The following is a 17843-nucleotide window of genomic DNA, read 5'->3' as shown; positions in this document are numbered from 1 at the left end:
TCTGTATTTGGTGGATAATTAAAAGTAAACTGTTTGAAAAGACACGTATTTCTATTTAGGCTCTTCACACTGTTTGAATCACGCTGCCACATTAAGTCAGCAGGGAGAATCGAGCGCAGTAATAGATTTCCTTCATTAACTCAAACAATCATCAGATATATCGAGCCAGAATTAATAGAATTGCCAATGAATTTCCACAGAGTGCAGGGCGGCAGAGGGAATTGTCTTTTTCCTTTCAGTCAGATGGAAATCATGAAGAGACATGTTTATGAACAGGACTTCTCTACAAACAATCCAGTGACGTCAAATACTCAATAACAAACCTACATGTGACAGAGTTTACCAGTAAACAGAGAAATCATTGAAAAAACGGAAGCTAATGCGTTAATGTAAAATATGTAGGATAACAACCGTGTTAGTGTAAGTATGGTAATATGATAAACCAGAAATAATCCTGCTGATGGGGGTTCAGTAATCCTTCCGACAGAGACAGATGTTGACCCCAAACCCCCTCTTCATGGGCATGTTCATGTTTGTAAGTCCGTTTATGATCTGTATTTAATCTCTGTTCAGGATCTTAACTGAACTCTCTGACATGTACTTTCCTCTGGATTTATCTGAACGCTCAGAACATGTTTACTCAAAGTTGACTGTTATGCTCAACCTGCAAAACAACAAAAGTCCTTTAAAGGTCTTCTGATGTGTCAATCATACGTGTAGTGGACCTAAATTTATTAGTTATGCATTTTAATAAATTTATGAGAATTGATACCCAATTATGAATTATTATTCATAAAATCAGAATTTCCTCGTAAAGGGCACCACCGGAGTTGTTATAATCCTAGAGTCTCCGGACCTCTAGGTAGTTTTGAATAATTATACAATTATTACTAGTGATCAGTTAGTTAATAATCGCTCAATTATCTTAAATCAGTCAGTCAGTCTCATATCTAAAGGGTCAATTCTCTTGGCAGGAACTACAAATAGGCAACACACACAGCTCTTGATTATATTACAGTGAATTTATTCTCTAACTAAGGTGATAAAAGATGGTTGGCTACAGGGAACATAAACATTTGCTGAACAATGAGCCTGGAGGTTCGATTGTGGGAAGCATTCGACTCATACGGCATAGAAGAGCTACTGAAAGTAAACTAATGCTATAATTTAGGAGTTAAAATGGACATCTGATCACAGGACGTGTGTTAAGTCTTACTGCTTGTCGACAGCCTGCTTTTGGCCTGTTGCACGGGTCCCACGCTAGCTGCCGATCCTGGCTTTTTGCTAGGGATTGTCCGGGGTTCTCCGTGTCTGATTGAAAATGCCTCCTCCGTCTGGCAATTCGGCTGTTTGCAGGTTTCCTTGGTTGTAGCTGGCGAGACCACGTGGCTTGGTCTGACCTCGGTGAAGTTGGCTCGACGAAAAAGGCTTAAAATGGAACTTGGTCGTTCCTGAATTAGTCCAGTGTAACTTAACGGACTCATAACTTTAACAAACAAAAGAAATAAAGAAAATAAAACAAACTGAAGGCAGATCGATGTCGCGGCACTTCAGGTGTGTAGCTTCAAGCGAACAAAGGCTTGTTTGTTTCGCTGGCCGAGTCTGGGCGTTTTGCCTGGCGAGGCACGCTGTGCGTGCCGAAGCATCCAGAGGGCAGAGACTAAGAGTGAAGAGTCTAGAAGAAGAAGAGTCTAGAGACTGGCGAGCAGGTCGCGTGTCGCTCTTTTGTTGCCTGGGGCGTGGTTCCCCAGGGGGCGTCTCAGGTTTCCCCAGGAACTGCCTTTCCAAACTTAATGTCTAAAGAAAAGAAATCTATTTGCACGTATTATAATCAAATATTTTCCACAATCGAACCTCAATGGTTGAACGGTTGTACTGTTCTAAGCATTTGGTAACAGGAAACAATTGTCACATTATTGGTCAGTATTTTTACACATTTAACCGCATTTCCGACGAGGGCATGTAATACTTATTTCGTCCACTTGGGGGAGCTCAGGTTACATGAGGAAAGCTTGGATTAAATCAAAGATCGTCTCTCCTTAGGAACCGGGGAATATTGTTGATTCATCCTTAAATTCAAGCTGGCGATTAAGAGTATAGTAAAACATTTCTTTGTCATCATTTCTAAAGGGATTTTGTAGGAAAGTATTATGAACAAGCATTGATTACATCAGATGAAGGAGTCTCTTGCTGAAAATAAAAACATTGCACAAGTAACTTCTTTTCAGCACTAATATCAACAACAGATAGCAACAACAGTTAACATAACTACTCAAATAGAGGCAAACATATTCAGGTAACTAAAGATTTAATTAAATTTAATTAGATGCTTTGAGTCTTTTGGAGAATGCAGTCCTTGGTCATCCAAAGTTCAGTGTCTGGAACATGTCACACTTAGGTGAGACAAGGAGTATCCTTTTGATGTGGTAATAAAACAAAGAATAAGGTCAGTTTCCACGGAAACGTGTGTGGTGGGGTAAGTTTTGATAGGCTGTTCAGGGAGATGCCAATGGCTGGCTCGTGTCCCTTTGTCAGGTTAACAGTCAGGCCCCGCGTTATCAGCTTCGGAATCAAAATGGTGCCAGTTTTATGGTCGGGCTAGCACTTAGAGAAAGCAACTTTGACCCCTCCCCATCTTCTCTGGGGAGGAGAAAGGAATTTAGGGTAGCTCCACATTCATTCAATGAAAAATGCACAAATCCACACTGTTGTTCACTACATACGGTAACTTTCATTTCAACAGCATTAAATACGCAGTCAACATGACCAAAACATTGACTCCAACATAAACTCCGTGTAAGGATACAAATAACAGTAAAGGTTCATGTGATGAAGCCTGTCAGAGCAAACGAGATTCAGATGATGTCGGGTAAAAACAGTCGCACCAGAAAGTCAGCTCGCTGGCTAACGCCAAGCAGTTGCTAACGTTATCTGTGGCAAAGTTGTATCGCTTTACACATTACTTCACCAGCAGACAAGACCCAAATTAATTATTAGCTGTAACTAACGTGACCCACATTACAAGACTGCAACAGAGAGGAAGAGCTTTCCACTAACACTACAGTAAAGTTACTTAAACAACATAGCGTTACTGAGCCGGTGTTGATCTGCCTCTGAGACGGGAACGTTGAAGTAACAGAGCCTGAACATGTCTGAGTGAAAAGCCACAGCCTGCATGCTGGTGTTACTGAGTTTATTGCAGGATTTCTGTATGAAAGCGGTTGTGCTTTGGATTATGCTCGCTCATGAGTTCAAGCGTACGAGCACACGCCTGGTTGCAAACTTAGAACCGCACCGCTAGTGGCCGCTGAAAACAACATAATGCCTCTTTAACATGTTAAACTGTAAATTATGACAAGGTACATCTCAGTATATCATTTGTTTTCTGCCTCTATCGAAAGGTTCCCTGTGGAGTTTAATGGTGTGATGGAGCTGTTTTTCTGGGTTGGTTTCTGTTTTGTTTATGTCATAGGTGACGCGGTACACATTCCCGCCAGTGGTTTCACATTATTCCACTGATCTACAGGTGGTAAATAAGCTAAGATGTGCTGCAATGCAAGAAGGAGACTGCAAGCTAGTAAACGTTAATGTCAACAATGCCCGGATTTAAAAACCTGCTTTGCAGATGTTTTTTTAAGAAGGAAAGAAGGTTTGTTAGACCTCATTTTGTTAAATAACACTGAATGTAAATATACATTTTATCCTCATAGTGTGTTAGTCTTCATGCTTGTTTGAGAGCTGATGAATCAAAATCTATGGTGTTCGGTAGTGGGACTGCTCTCGTTAACAACACACTGGAGCGGGTCACCAAAACCAAATTACTGGGTGTTAGATTAGATAATTTACTGTGTTGGTCTGACCAGATAGATCATATCATGATGGGAAAGGGAACTGCTATTTGAAGCAAGTGTCATGCATATGTTCCACCTTCTGATGTCTGGTCGCTTGCTCTGTCACACCTGGGGTACCGCCCAATCATCTTGTCAAAGCGCTGCTGAGAAACATCTAAAAAAAAAGCTTCAGATTGCACCGAACAGAGCAGCTAGATTTCTTCTTCATTGTTCTTTCCGTGCTAATGTGTGCGAGATGCTAAAACGATTATCTCGGTTCACTGTGGAAGCTATTTTAAAATCTAGTCTTTTATTGTTTCATGGAAAGGGTTATCTGGAATAATAAACCACTCTTCTTTTCTGAGAAATTAATAGATCCCGGCTTTTTCCATGGGTATATTTAACACCTCAAGCGAGTTCTCGTCATTTGGTGGCGCCGAGGCCACGAACAAATTGCACGATGAGAACTGTTTTGTATCGAGCTTGGTCACCTTTTTCTGCATGGTCCTGATTTATTCAATCAGTATTACTTTCACTTTGATTTGGCCCAAAGTATAATGATTTCTACGTAGGCCCTTCAATATGCGACAGTTTCAGACCTAAATGCACTTCGAGTATCATGTTTAAAAGTATAAATCACATCATAAACAGGAGGCGTTTTGTCCACAAGAAGAGTCTAATTACGTGTCGAATGCCCCTTTAATGGGGACACGCACAGAACATGATGATAAACGTGTGTAAACAAGAGAGCTGATATCTCTGGTTGGGATTTTTAGGTTTTTTGTTCAGCTGACTAACACACAGAAAGTCGAACTTGTTTTGTAGTACACCCCTCTGTTGAGCCCTGTTAATGTATTAAAATGTATAAAAAAGTATTCCACTATAAAACATACAGAATATTAAAGAGTAACTAAACCCAGTAAACGTGCGATTAGTACATTTCTTACTCGTCACAGAAAGAATAAAACAATATTAGTCAATAGGCAAAATTTGCCTCAGAAAGTGTGGCTCAGATGCATGCGTGTACAAAAACAATTGTACTTATACTTTGGTTTATGACTGAATCTCTGCAAAACTAAAGATATAAGTCATTCCCATCAGCCTCAGCTGTGCTTTGAGTTAACATGATAAACTAAGATAGTGAACATGGTAACATCATACCTGCTAAACATGCTGACATTAGCTCAAAGCACCGCTGTACAGCCTTACAGAGCTGCTAAGATGGCTGCAGACTCCTCGTCTTATTAGTTGAAATACCAAGAATGTATTTTATATATGAGGAAACACTGATTTTTACTTGTGTAGCCAAAAAATAAAGAGATTCCTTAACATGCTGGAGTATTCCTTTTCCGGTTGGTATGTTTCAACAACTTTTCTAAAGAGTGTGTTTGAAGTGTGGTCCCAGCGTCCACCATCACACACTGGCAGACATCAGTGTGAGACGGTTCAGGACTGTCCCACTGTGAAATCACAAAGTGCTGCAGGGCTCTCCCCAACTTTTTCAGCCCTTCATGCTAACTTTCTGAACTCCTGCAGCACTGCATGCTGTGCCTGTGGGATTTACCCACAATCCATAGTGTTCTGTTGAAAGCGACACAGGGGAAGTCTGAAAGTTTGCAGGTAGGCAGCAGAAATGTGTCTTTTTCTTTATTCTGTGAATGCAGGATTATGTTGATTTGATCTAATCTGATTTGAGCAAAACAATGCAAGTAATTATTAATAAATAAATGATGGATATATAAAGGAATATGTGTGAAACGCGAGCTGTGCTCTCCAGCTCAGGTAACGTGCCGTCTCATATCTCCGACAACATTTGAAGCTCTACATTAAAATGTTTTGCTGAGGCTTAGAGGGTCCATACACACTGGTTTATAGAAACATCCTCAGACAGCTGATGTGAAGACATCCCCATTTCTGGCGGTATGAGACATTTTTGGACCGATATCAACATAAATCAAAAAGATAAAGAAATTCTGGCAAATACAATTTGAATGTAGGAAATGAAGTCTTCAATGCTTAAAAGGGACCCGCTCTTCATTTGAGTCCCCTCCACCTCTGAAACTAAACAAATGCTTTTGCATTTCAAGAAATGTCCTCTATAATGCAAGAAAACAGTCTCTGGGTTGACACACAGTTTATGGAGGTTTGTTTTCCCAATCTAGGCTGTGATGTTGAGGTAGACAAGTAAGCTGACCCCACTTATTCATTACTGACCATGATTACTGACTTGGCTTTTCATCTACACGTGCTGAAAATGTGAGTTTGGCTGCTGAACGTTTAAAACAAACCCTGTGGAAAGAGGAGTGATGAACCCAACCCCTGAGGTCGACTTTCTAGGGTTGGGCATGGTGGGGGGGCACCAATAAAAAATCCCCCCTAGGGCTCCAACATTGTCAGGGCCGGCCCTGCTCATAGACCACAAGTGAATTCAGTTCAGAGGTGAGTTTCTTGATGGACAGCTTAAATCTTTTCCCTCACACACACACCAAAGGATAAATACAGATAATTTATTCACACTGAGGTCTCACTCTTCTGTCTGTCCAATCAGAGGCCTCCCTACAATAACAGATGCCACTCATAATTCTAGCAAGCTCATAAAGAAACTTTCAATAACCACTGACAAAGGGCGGGACGAAACTGGCCTTTGTCGTTCACTCACGTGACACATTCAGCACTATTGAAAACGTCAATCGATATTTGTGACAAGTCCTCCCTAGCGTTGTGTTGTTACAGGAAACACTTAAATATGCAGAAGCAAATAGCTTTCCATTTCATGGGAACTTAAAGATGGAAGTTTTACGTGTTAAAGAGGATGATGTCATCCACAGAGACATCATGGCGTGTCTCTGCTAAAAAACTAAAAACGAAAAGTTTTTTCGTCCAACTTTTCAGCCACAGAGAGAAGCTAACAATGTTCATTTCAGTCCATGATCTGATCACGACAAACAATCCAAGAGGGTGGGGGTGCTGAAGGTTGGCGGTGTAGGCTAACCTTTAGCCTCGGGGCTGTGCTTGTTGTCTGTTTCTGTTGTTGTAATGAGAGCAGCGGCGTCGAGGTGAGCCGCTCCGTTTCTGCAGGTTGGCAGAAAAACACACACATTAGTCTGGGTAATGGGTTCGGTGGGTCGCTCACATTTGCAGTGTTTGACCTCTGACCTCTGAGTGTGCTGAGCTGCAGGGACCATAAGACGAAGGGAGGGTTTTCAGAGATCTCAAATCCAGTTTCATTACCGTGGCAACCCAGAGGCCGCGACTGAGGAGGCGGGGCCTGGGGGACATTCAGCCTGGCCGCCGCATGTTCCTCTCGCCTCTGAATGGATAAATAATTAGCTGTGCTTCCTCTCATCGTCCTCCCACACAGGGTTAAAGCCGCCACTCTTCGTCTCGCTCAGCAGGAGAAGAAGAAAACAGGGCTGCAGCCTAAGATGCATTCGGGAAGGCTGCGAAATTACAGCTCTGCTGCTCTCTCCTCTCATCCTCCTCCCTCACAGCTGACCCTCATTGGAAATGGACAAGTTGGGATTCACAGAAACACAGCAGCTTCACAGGAGAGAGAGCAACCTCGAGAAGAGGAAGAATTTGGAGCGTTTCAGACGGGTGTGGGTGGAAAGTAACTGCTGCACCAAAACACCCGAATGGTTCCTTCTGAGATGTGATTGGGCGTCCGTCTCTCCCGCTGTCACTGGACAGACTGATGTGATGTTAAACTGCCGTTCAACATCTTCACCTCCACCACCTCTCCCTCTCTGCACTTCACAGTAATCTCGCTCGCCCACTGATGCAGAGTGACCACAGACGGAGGAGGAGGCAGGGAGCAAAGAGCAGGGAGCAGCGGGAATTAAACCATCAACATTTGCAAGGCTGTCCAGATACACAAAACTAACACTGCTGAAAGTCTGCAGAAATATTCTACCTGCTGATCTGATGCATTTTTTAAAGTCTTATTAATTATATAAAACTTTCACTCTGAGCTCTCATCATCGTTTTTCAGAGAAAAAGCTTCACAAAGCCACAGTACACTACGTTCTCCGCAGGCACACACAAACTCAGCACCAAGTACATGATCATGTTGCTCTGTAACCACCGGACGTCCTAATGAGCAGCTTTTTGCTAAGCTCAACATGTGAAATTGGTTCTGTTGCCCCTGAAAGGCCAAAAAGGGAGTTATCACGGGTTTCAGAAATAAGGTAGAATAAAGTGTGGGAGCAAAAAAAAGAATATAAACCTTAAGTTAGACAAGTGTTATAACGGACCCCTCAGTTTGGCATGCGGGCATTTATTGCAAACATCTTAGTGTGATAAACAGTTTTATTTTTTTAAGAAATAATGTAAAACATGATGCAGGTGAAAAGACAGAAAAGACAGATGCATGCTATGTTTAACTCTAAAGCGCAGTGACGGTTAGGGGAGAGCGACTAATTTAAAAGCCTTGGCTGTGAAACCCTGTAGTCTGTAGGGACATCGTTCAAATAGACAATAAGGTTGTGATGTTCATTGCAGCTTCAGTAATATTTGTAGTTTCCCTTTGACGCATCGCTCCGCTCGCTCACTGTTGCCGTTTGGTCTCTCTGCTCACAGCAGCCTTCAGTGTTTTAGGCCGGAACGTGTAACCAATCAGGTAGTGCTGTGGGCGGGACTACATCAGAGCCAATTTTAAAAGTACTTTAAATCCTAACTTTTTCTTTTTGCTGATCTATGAAATGATCCGATCCGTGACTCAAAACCACGATATCATCCAAACTGTGAGTTTTGTGATCCGTTGCACCACTAATGAAACACAAGGTGGGAAAATATTATTTTGTTTGTTGACGGTCAGAAGCTGGAAGTAGGAAAAGCCTCATTACCAACATTATAACTGTTCTGTTGGGATTTGGCGCAGGTACAAGGCTCAGGTGAGATCGATGCATTCAGAAACCCACCAAAGCATGATGCCTCTCTGTCAATATTTAATCAGGAAGAGCAGCTTTTGCAGCGAGTTAACATTTCATAAAACACATTAACATTGATTCAGCAGGCCTGGCAGATTAAAGTGGATAAACAGAGGGAGTCAATCATTTGGCACTGTAGGAGCAGGTAATGGGACAAAGTCCTCACAGCGAGGAAAGAAGGTGAATAAAGAAGATATGGAGAAAGATTTATATCATTCTATCTAGTCCCTTAAATCTTTTACTTCTTAAAGGGAAAGCACAGTGAATAGGCTGCTTCTGATTTATTTTGTCTAAAAGGAACGGAGCGATCATTAATGTTATTATTGACACCTGCTCTTTTCTCACGTCGGATGTTTCGGCTCATCAGCGCACGGGGAAGGTCTATTCACAGAGACGCTCTCCTCCGCAGACAGCTGGGGCTGACACAAGAGCTGCAGGTGGGAAATAATTACAGAAATTACAGTTCTAATTAATAGCTGAAGGTAAGTCCAATAATAAGTCCAATTTCGGTTCTGAAGCGCTGGAGTTGGGAGTCGATACTGCAAAGTGAAAAAACTCAAACTGGCAGGCAGCATAAGAAGAAGAAGAAGAATCCGCTAATTAGTAAATACTACAGGAGGAAATATGCGGAAGATTTTTCAAATGAGGCAACCTTTAACCCGGCGTGGAGGACACTCTGAATCCTCCAGTTGTGATTGGTTACAGCTGATCTGATGTCCTGCAGGTACACTCAGCTCAGTCCAGCGGTGCAGGGTTATTTTTCTGTTTCCCGTATACATTCAGAATATTTCTGAAAGGTTCAAGCCGTAGTTCTGCGCCAGCATCGTTGTGAAAGGTGAAAGCTTCCTAGTAAGGAAACAAGGATAAAGGAAGCTTCCTGGTTACGTCCGCACATACATCTGTGTATGTCTGTCTGCGTGTAGCACCTTATCACCAAAGCAAATTCCTTGTATGTGTAAACATTCTCACCTCCGACTCGTCACATATTTGACGCTTGGTCAAGGCCCTTCAGCGTCGCTTTTTGGACGTGTAGTCTCCGCGGTCAAGTTAGCAACAACAAATATGCAACGTCCGGGTAGACTTTCAAAGTAAAACTCTAGCGTTTCCAAACATCGCCATTTCGAAACAGCACGTTATTGTTATATCCAGTGGTCGCTCTCCTCTGTTTTCCTTTTGTTCTCTGCTGTTTCCCACCCTTTTATGTCTGTCTGTCTGTTTTCCCTTATGAGTCTGCTTTAATTGCAGGTGGGCGTGGCTCTCGTGCTGGGCTCCTGCACGCTGTCTCTACACACCTGCACCTCGTTCCCAATCAACCGTCTGTTATCTAGCCGGTCCAGCACACCAGTATTTGCCAGATTGTCTGTGTATCTGTAAGAATCAGTGGTACAAACCTTGGCCTGCTACTCGTAGTAAGCCTGTTTTTTCTTCTACTAATCCTTGTGAATTCTCCCTCGTTCTCACAGACCGCCCGGATCTGCCTGCTTCACCCTCACCGCTTCAGTCCAACCATCCCTCCCTCGCCCCCCTTTGAACTGTTTATTCCTCTATAAACTCCCTTTGAATTGTGAACAGTGAACCGGCTCTGTCATGCTTTTGGGTCCAGCTTTTACGTACACCCGTAACAGTTATTAAAGATGGGAAATGTTGCAGTTTGGTCAAAACTACTCGGTTAAGGTCAGGAAAAGATCATGTTTTATTGTTTGTTTAAATAAAAATATTTAATGTTGAACCCTGGTCTCCTGGTTCAAAGTCTGGGTTCCAGCCCTCCATCCACTGCCTTACTCAGTCTTTTCTGTTAAATATCTTATACCTGCCTTTACCGTCAAAAGCTGACGCTACAGGGCCTCCCCCACTGTGTTGAACTATATATGAGAGATTTCTGGCACGTCACCTTCTTCCACGGTGCACGGAGAAGGAAAAAGTCTTGACAGGTCAGAACTCCACCAACACTTGCAGTAAAAAGAAAAACTTTACTGTCCAACCAACGTCATTTATCCTACAACTACTTTGAATAGTATAACAATTCTCTCTGCTATGGAGTTTATTTAAAAGCTCCCTTGATACACGCTCATCACCAGTGCACAGGTGTAAAAGCTAAAAGGTGTAAAGGAATAAAGGTGCTGAGATTCTTCCTGCTGTTTAACTGAAACTACAGCTGCCACCTCCTCTATCACGCACCAACACCTCTCCCCTCTGATGTTGGAAAAAAATGTGATGACAGTCTTTGTGATTAAAAATAAAATTTACTGCCGGAGATCCTCACACATTAGCCCGAGACTTGTCAGGGTCTGCGTGTGTGACGCGTGGTGTTAATTGGCAGCATAACGATCATGAAGAATTCATGCTGCAATAACAGTGGATTTCTCTCGTTTAATTAAAGATGGTGCGTCGCCGCGGCTGCATGCATATTTAACGAGCAACATCGCTAACAGATTACTGAGCCTCCCAACATGTGACGGCACGCAAGCTAGCAGCTGCTTTTAACACACACATACGTTCTGTACACTGGACCAGGTGCCGTCCTGAACGCCATTAAGCTGTTTTCATGCAGTTGATATTTATTGACTCTCACAGTAGCTGCCTTTACAGAAGTGATAACCAAAGTCAGAGCTCATTCAGGATAAGAATGTGAACATCTCCATCACAATAATAGGGCTCTTTCTGAGAGAAAAGTCCACTTGAAAGGGCAGATTTAACCTTTTTAGAATCAATTTAAAGGGTAAAAGGTGTTTTCTAAACACTGTTTCAGTTGCTGTATATTTCCTGTACTCTTTCTAAGCGTGCTTTCTAACTTGAATTCAGACTTCAATAAGATTCGTGACTTCAAGTTACTCAGAAATTGCAATAAGTTACTAGTTACTTATTACTCCTTTATAAAGTAATTACTTTACTTATTACTGGGTGATAAAGTAATTAGTTAAGTTACTCGTTATGTTACTATATTACCTTCACTACCACCCCCCCTCCCCAAAACAAAGCAGTCTCTCCCGACTTTCTAACTAATATCATATTCATAAAAGCAGCAAGGAGTATAGTTTTTACAAGACATAACGTTTCTTTACGACCACCGGATAAAAAAATAAAAATAAAGCAAATAAATTGCAACTTTTGAACTATTGTTTTTCTGCACATGTATTTATAGGAGCAACATTCAGTATTTTTATAAAACGTTACATTGCTTAACTCCCGACGACTCCCAGCATCACGGACAGGAGCTGCCGGAGTTTCTTTCTATAAGTTTCACGTTGCAGTGCTGCTTTAGCTGATGCTTCAATAAATTAAATGTAGAATTAATCGCGGTTGAAAGCTTTTTGCTGCACAATGTTCTTTGCATCTTAGACTGTGACACAATAATGGCGACAGCTGTGGAAAGAAAATCTCTCCCTCATTCTCCATTCTTCCTTTAGCTTTTCGGCTAACAGCTGACTTCAATAACATAAGATCCAGTGAATTCACGTCAAGGATGGTGCATTAGTAACTAATAATATTACTGTTTTGGAAAAGTAATCCGTTACACAACTATTTACTGGGAAAAGTAACGGGTTACTGTCCAACACTGCTCTTGACTGGTGTCCGTCAGCGGTGCATCTATATAAAGGTGGGCACACATTGTAGATCGTTGAGCCTGCTGATCTGTACAGTGATTCAAACAAAGTGAATAAATAAGAAATGTGACAGTGTTAATACAAACATGAATTGAATAACAAAGTCAGCACATTAATGTAGACATAAAAGAAAATTTAAACAGAATCTAAAGTAATTAAGTGAAGTCAAACTCCATAAAATAACAATTATATTAAACCACTGAACAAAGTTCTTCATTATCTCTCTCACACAAAGAGAGACTGAAAGCAGTCTGAAATCTTTCCAAATTCTCCGTATTACAACACATCTCCCACACGCGCACACTAAACGATCAATACAAATGATTGATGGACACTGAGGTCAGAGATTAACCCTTCCTCTTCTGGCTGTCCAATCAGAGGCCTCCCTACAATAAAAGACGCCACTCACACACGCTCTAAAAGAAACTTTCAATAACCAATGACAAAGGGTGGGATGAACGTCTTTTCTTATTCTAACTTGTGTTTAATGTTACATCACTGCCGTACGTACACACACACACACACACACACACACACACACACACTAGGGTTATGTACTGTTATATAAATGGATGGTGAGAGAAGAAGAAGCAGTAGTGGAGGGACTGAGGGATTATTATTGTGCTCCTCACATCACTGTTAGTAATTAAAGTCAATCACCACTTGAACAGGTTTGAACAGACAAGAGGAGACGCATGGTGCTTCACACAGTACTGCTGTTATTATGTTGGTGTGTGATTGATTGAGTCAATAACAGAAACCTGGCGTAGCGCTCATACAAACACACAGACAAAAGCGAGTCCCCACAATGTGACTGTGTAGACAGATTTATGTCCCCACATTCGTAAAACCCACCCACACACATACACATCATCATCATCCTCATCTGTGCTCATTCGAGGCGAGTATGGCTGACCTTCCCTTTGGGTCATTTACTTGTGGGCCATAGAGGTTAATCTGAGATCCACATACTTTGGTGACATGCAGATGACATGGCCTGTCCATCGGAGGTGGTGCTGCATTTGTCGCTTCCTCCCGAACGCTGATGTTGGTGCGTCTGGTCTCCCAGCTGATCCCTTAAAATCTTTCGTAAGGATCTTTTTGTGGTGGTGTTCCAGGGCTCTCAGGTCCCTGCTGTAGGTGGTTTATGGTTTTGTTTGGGACTTTAGGTCTCGTTCTTTAAAGACTCGTTCCCTGTCCAAGTCTGGTGTAGGTTCCACCAATCCGTTCTCATTGTCTCATGGTCAAGACCCATCAGCGTCAGTTTGTAACGCACTGGGATCCTTATAGCGTTGTAGTTCAACGCAGTGGGGGAAGCCCTGTAGCATCAGTTTTTACAGTAAAGGTAGGTATGTGATATTTAACAGAAAAGATGTCGGGTGGTGGTTGGGGTGGATGGAGGACCAGGACCCGGACTTTGAACCGGAAGGCCGGCGTTCGTGTCCCGTGTGAAACAAAAAGTCAGCATTAACTATTTTTATTTAAGTTAGGCAAGTTCCATAAAATGCGTAAGTTGCGTTCACTTGCGTGTTAACTGACCTACATAGTTATTTTAACCCAAACAACGATCTTTTCCTAACCTTAACCAAGTAGTTTTGTTGCCTAAACCGAACCAAACTGCAACATTTCCCAACTTTAATAACGTGCCGTTTCAAAATGGCGATGTTTCAAAAGTCAACTGGACGTTGCATATGAGCTTAAATGTCTAAATACGCTAAATGGGAACTCGGGGCGTTAACAAGCGCCTTGGGGCCTGACCAAGCGGTCAATATGTGACAAGTCTGAAGTGAATCAGCTTTGAGGAGAGAAGGCTGCCGCAGTAGGGGAAGTTTTAAGAGAGGTACTTCCCACTTTTATGGTGGTCTGTGTAGATGGCTAGTTGGGTGGCAGATGATGTAGGTACTTCTTATTTTTAAGGCTTGTGTCAGGATGAAGGATAAAGATGGCAAACTGGGTGGATGCGATGATGCACCCCTGTTTGACCCCCATTCCACAGTGAAGGTTTAGGACTCAGTTGCTGCAGTTCTGGCACTGTACAACACATCTGTCCCACAACTCACTAACGTTACAGTCTCTCTCTCTCTCCCCACTGTGTCCGCATGGACAAGTAGCATACACGTAACTCAGAACAGAGCTCGCGGTCGGGAATTTCAGGTGGAAGAAAGAGGAATTGTGAGCAGATGATAGCGAGGTAGAGGACGAAGAGAGCCGCATGTTTATAATGCTGTTCGTTCAGCATGGTTCTGTCTACAGTAGAACTGTGACAACTGCTGCTCTAGAGTCTCTAGACTGAGTGTCCAGACTTAGGTCACATTTAATTTGGACCACATGGAAGTGGCCCAAATCCGAACTGGAAAAGATCAGATTCCAGACTCGGTCTGTTCACATTGTCATAAAAAGATCTGATCTGAGTCACATATAAAATAAAGTTGGATTCGGGTCACTTTGGCCTACAGTCTGAACATAGCCTTAGTAGGCTGAAAAGCCTCTGGGGTCTGGATTGAGCCACTCGTTACATTCATGCCAGTCACGAATTATTTTCATTCCTAGTTTTCTCTAGGAGCCGAGATCACATACAGACATCACACTTTCACTGAACTTTCAACCTGGATGATACGAGTGTACGTGTTTACATCTAGGAGAATTTCCCTGACCTGTCGGTATCTTTGGAAACTTAGAAACAGGACATTGCCCTGAATCCTAAAACACAATTCATGATGTTTGGATGGAATCTGTGGAGCGATGGAGCCACCGGTGCATCCAGGGAGAGAACAGAGTGTAAACGCTTAAGGCAAGAAAACTGACCTGAACCAGCCAGAGTCTCCGATGGACGCATAACCTGCAACTCATAATGAGTCAGGACTGAACTCAGTGACACAAGTTCTTCTACAGGCTGAAAACCTCAGATGAAGCTTAACCTGAATGTCCCAGCATCACCTTCTGCTGTTCACACAAAATCGGATTTTGTGGTTTTCACATGTGGAGCAGATGGAGGCTCTATTTTTAAGTTCACATGAAAGGTGAAAAGATGTAATCACATACTACAGTACATACAACAGTGTGCACTATACTGTCTACAACTGTTCATATTTGGCTGTTTTTGCAGGTTTTATCATGCAATAAATGCACTTTTGCACCGTTTTGTACAAACAATTGAATATTTTCAAAGATTTAGTAGATCTTCCTGTAGCTGTTTCCCCAGAGCTGAAAAATTGAGTTGACTTGACGTCATAGTTTTGATAATCGATCAATTGTTTCAGTTTTGGATCAAGAAAGTAACATTCACTGGTGCCAGCTTCTCAAGGGACAATTTGCTGCATTTCTCTGAATCATTAAACTGAGTTTACAGTTAGTCAAACAATCCAGACATTTGAAGATGTCACCTTCAGCTCTCAGAACTTCTGATGGGCATTAATCTGATGGGCACCAAGGAGAATAATAAAGACAATATCTCCGGTTGTGCTGCATCGATTTTTGATCCTTTTCTTTAAATCTGTTCATCGCAAGCGAGCAGTGTTTCAGGAGTTCAATGCTAAATCTGGAGGACCGTTTAAGGAACGGTCACATCCACTCTGCAAATATTTGCTCCATGTCATCTTCACTTTAGTGATGGGAAAGTGACTCTTTTGACGGTCTCGAATCTTCAAATCCCGTTCATTAAAATGAACTAATGAACTTTTTTTGAGTCATTTCGTTCATTTGAACTAGGCTGGTATTGCAGAGCTGCAGTGGGCGATGTGAAAAAACAAAACAGCGCAGCCCTCAAGGCTGGCTGGCTTGTTAATTGACAAAGTATAATGCACAAATTCACCTCTTGATCTTTCTCTATCATGGTTCTATAAAGCCCCATGGGGCCACAACCAAATTCAAACCATGTAAAACCACAGAAAATGTTGCCAATATTCAATAAGCCACTACTCGGCTAAATCTGTCCATTTTCACAATCTTTCCTGAGTATACAAGACCAGCCATATAGATATGTATATATATCTCTAAAGTGCTCATTCATACAGTAGCCTAACACCCTTATCCATGAGTAACATCTAATATTAATATTATTATATTATATATTATTATATATATTATAATTAGATATATTATCTCCACAGTAGCGAGCTGTCACGCAACTGATTGAACGACTCAAACCCAGAGACCCACAGTTGAGAGTCGTGAACTTATCAATTCTGTTTCCTGTGCTGACGGAGTCCACGCAGGTGACGAGTGACCGTAAGAGTCCCAAGACTATTCAAGTATGCGTTTAAAATGAACGAATTACTCAGACTACTCGTCCTCCTGAGTTACATACAAGATTAATCAAATGAACGAAACGTTCTTTGAACGACGTAACACTTTAACTGAAGAACTTTTGACTGAGGTAAACGATCCAGTTCTGACAGATCGCATGTTAAGAGTCCAGCTATGATCTGTCTCTGTCAGCCAATACTACGACGGATACGCTACGTTTGGAAATGGAGACGCCTTTTGTGGCAGCAGCAATGTTGTTAGGTACAACATCACATGACTCTTAAGTGGTTTTGGAGATATTTATGCTAAGCTGAGCTGGGGTGCAAGTGCACGTTTGTGACTCGGCTCGAACTAAAGATCGCCCTAAACTACCAGATTACAAATTGCAGCATCGTAACAGTCTGCTCCGCACATCTCATCCTGCTTTGGGGCTGAGTGCAGGGCAATTTTTTTGAAAGGATGTGATCGTAACCTTTAGTCTGACAACTGACATCTTTGACTGTAGTGTAGTGTGTGTGTGTGTGTGGTGTGTGGTGTGTGGTGTGAGTACTGGGACACAACTGAGGAACAGCACAGAGTATCATTAAGATAAGGGAGAGCACAAGTGTTCTGTAGTTGATTCCTTCCTGTGTATATTACTTGCACAGGAAGTCAATGAACTTTTAAAAAAGTGTCAGTCACGAAAGAAATCCAACAACTAATTAAAGGAAGATATTTGTCAAACTAAAACAGTCATTCCCATCTTGTTACAGATTCCCGTCAGTGTTACAGACCACTCTCACTGTGTGCGTGTGCGTGTGTGGTCTTAATGGTGGCAGCATATGTCAGCATAAATCTGATTTGGATGACTCAGTGGACAGAGAGAGATGGATGGCTGGGACAGATAGGAGAGAAAACCGTCCATCGAGAGGAGGGTATTATGGATGAAGGGGTGGATGGACGGAGATGATGGGTGAAGGGTGTTATGGATGGAGTGGTGCAGGGGTTAAGACAGATTGTGTTTCTCTGATTTGCAGAGCAAGTGTAATTTGGGTCAGCTCTCGGTCTGGTGGCTGAAAGGATCAGACACACACCACACACCACACACAACACACCACACACACACACACACACAGCTTTAGAGTTGCTGAAATGTTGGTTTTTTGTTGTGCTAAGCTAGCAGTTCCCCCCTGAATTAAGTCTTTATGCTAAGCTAGGCTAAACTTGTCCTGGACAGACAGAGATGAAGCGAATAT

At 42.2% G+C, this 17843-nt stretch overlaps 1 long non-coding RNA gene across 1 annotated transcript; it reads left to right on the top strand.

Annotated features, from left to right (window-relative positions):
* The first annotated feature begins 9939 nt into the window (after window positions 1–9939).
* On the top strand, window positions 9940–10407 carry LOC119896734. Its single transcript, XR_005443277.1, has 2 exons — window positions 9940–10128; window positions 10222–10407. It is a non-coding gene; the product is annotated as an uncharacterized LOC119896734 (long non-coding RNA).
* The last annotated feature ends 7436 nt before the right edge of the window (window positions 10408–17843 follow it).

Source organism: Micropterus salmoides, unplaced genomic scaffold (genome assembly GCF_014851395.1).
Source record: "Micropterus salmoides isolate LMB-PRFRI ecotype aquatic unplaced genomic scaffold, ASM1485139v1 Ms_hic_scaffold_1017, whole genome shotgun sequence".
NCBI lineage: Eukaryota > Metazoa > Chordata > Actinopteri > Centrarchiformes > Centrarchidae > Micropterus > Micropterus salmoides.
Note: the sequence above shows the minus strand (reverse complement) of the source record. Positions and strands in the feature narration are given on the sequence as shown.